The following is a 2,995-nucleotide window of genomic DNA, read 5'->3' as shown; positions in this document are numbered from 1 at the left end:
CATTTGAAGTGTTGTGGGCCAGTAAAAACTGTCATGGAACAGTTGTGAGTAGCCACTCTTGGAACTTTTAGAGCAAGGGTTTTATGCCTTAAAAAGGAAGGAGATAATAAATAGAAAGTTGTACACACATAGTGATTATTGGAACATCCTGAGCAACTAATTGGACCTTCATAATTTTCTTATAATACCACAGTTTCATTTTAACAACTACTCTGTGACATTGTACGCATTTATTTAAGTTGTGTAAGAGAATACTGTGGCTTTTATACTGGCAAGTAGTGGTTCCATACTTCATATTTTGCACAATTTGTAGACATAGCTGATGACAATCTCCATTCACTGCAGGTATATAGTGTTTTCAATTACTGGCACTGTTCTTTGTGCTGCATTGTGTTCCACAACCCTGGGTCCCACATGTAGGTCTTAAAAAAGACTATCAAATATGACAATTCTCAAATGTTAATTGTTCAGTTTAGTAGTTCCATATTTAGGATCTGTGAAAATTCATTTATCTGGTGCCTTAATGCTGGATGAGGACTTGCACAGAATAACTATACTCATAATATTCTAATATCAACATACAAACCAGTCTGCCATTTAGTACTTCAGACATAGCAAATTATTAGGGACACACCAAACTCTGGCTCATTTTGTCTGTTTATTTTGTTTTGGAAAACATGAGTAATTGTACCAACATGTATATTATTCAATTACACAGTGTTAGTTCAGTATTTTAGTAGGTGGATATTAACTAATACTGGTTGTACAGAACATTGCAGTGCAGTAAATTTTATTGAAATTTTTTTTTTCCTGTGTAATCTTGTAGTATGTGTAGGATAATATTTCAGTCACCAAACCATGGTCACATGATCTTGAGATGTAAGAATAAAAACAATTTCAATGTCAGTACATTAACATAATATCATTTTGGTGACAGGATTGCTTACAAGGAGCAGTATTAGCTGTACAAAATTTTAATTTTTTTGTGGAGCATTGGAACCAGGGTTTTCTGGAGACTTGTATTTTGATAAGTTTTGGTAATGTTCCAAGGGGAAGGATTTGTTTATGTAGCCTTTGTGCTTCTCTTGTAAAAAAATTGTAGAATTAAAAATATCATTATAATGACAGTATTAACCATTGCAATAGAAGAAAGTAACAGAACAGACGTTACATAGGGGTGGACTCCATTTTTTCCTCTCAGACTTAAGAACTACCACGTCGTAAGTGTTTGCAGATTAACCCATATCAGAGGTGTAAATGCAGGAGATAAGTTCAGTTTACCACACTGCAAATGCAATACTTATTTACTGCAGAAACAGTTTAAATACTTTCTTGGCCACATCGGTATTGCTGGCTTTCTAGCCAATTAGTCTCTTTGTGATGGTTTTATTTTGTAGTGATGAGTATGTGGTGAGGGGTCACTAGTTTGCAAGAAATGTAGCAGTTTTAATATTTAGATGCTTAAGATATTTAAAATGTGCATTCTACTGTAATATCAGCTCAACTTTACCATAAATTTATTACTTTGCTTTGTTTGTTACTCTTATCCAAAGGCCATCGTTCAGAGAAAACAGTGAACACCCAAGAAAAATAACAAGTGTACTGTATTACATTCACCATCTTATTCTTACCTAAAATTTAGATGAGGGTTTGAGCATTACACAAGTAAAATTAGTGTGCCCTGTATGTTATAGTAATTTTGTATGATGTTCAGCCTGCTTGTTGGGTAAGTGCATGTTGTACTGCTTCAGATATCTCTTACGGCTATGTTTCTTTGCTGGATTTTGATGAGCATGTTAAGTAGTAGCACACAGGGAATTCTGTGAGAAGTCATAAACCACTGATTTTGCATTGTTTAGCGTGCACTCACATTGGTTGAGAAAATTTAATCCATCCTTTCTGGTAGCATTTCGCAGAATTTGTGAAGCCACTATGTAAAAATGACTTTTGTTTATTTATATTGCTATACTATTTTTCTATTGTCATTAAAATTAGTAAAAGAAACTCCAGTATTCCCAGTAATTGTATTTTTTGTTTGCATGAAACACCACACATTGTTCAAAATATTTTCACAGCAATTAACAAATTACAGTGTAATGAATTTCTAAGATTGTAGAAGTAGAATGTTAGTTTGCCTAATTTTATTTTTTACATGCATGTACTCAGAAGGTTGTTCATGAATGCACATCATTACTGTGACGAACTGCATTGGAAATTTAGTGATTTATTTCCTCCTTTAGCATGTACTCATTGGTGCAACGAATCCAAATGTGAAGCATCTGCTCTTGAATTTGAAAGTTCTTCTGGTCTGGTTGCTTGGCATCAGTGGGCATTGAATAAACTGTGTAAAATGTTCAGAGAATGATTGTACAGTGTAACTGCCATTAGATTTAGTGCACATTAAGAATTGGATCAGGAATTATCTGTAATATGATTCTTGACAGTATTCATCTCGAGAAATACTGCAAATGTCTAGTCCACATGCTGAATTCTCTGCTTCTGAAACTCTGTATATAGGTACTCAAAACATTTATTTCTATGAGGTTAAAATCAATATTAAACATTGTAACTCATTACAAAGGGACTTCACAGCTGTCTCCTATGAACAGATGATGAGCACAGGCCTACAAGTACCGAACCTCCTCTCCTCCATCATTACAGCAGAGTTAGGGAGTGGGGAGCTGCGTGAAGATATGTCTCAGGCTTATTCATTTTGCAACAAGAAGTGTGCAAGTTACTGTAAATGAGTTTTCACTGCTTTAAATTAAACAGACTAAAAATTTAATGTTGCCACATCATTACATTATTAAGTAGGTACATATTTCTAATATTCCTTAATCATACCTTATACATGTATTGATTTTAATGAACTCTCACACTCTCTCTTCTTGCTCTTTTTCCATTTTAGAAGAGGTTCCATTAGTGTAAATGCATGTTATTGTTCCCCATTGTTGAAAACAGTTGTTCAGACACAGGTGGAATGCAACATTGATAT

Source organism: Schistocerca nitens, chromosome 4 (assembly GCF_023898315.1).
Source record: "Schistocerca nitens isolate TAMUIC-IGC-003100 chromosome 4, iqSchNite1.1, whole genome shotgun sequence".
NCBI lineage: Eukaryota > Metazoa > Arthropoda > Insecta > Orthoptera > Acrididae > Schistocerca > Schistocerca nitens.
Note: the sequence above shows the minus strand (reverse complement) of the source record.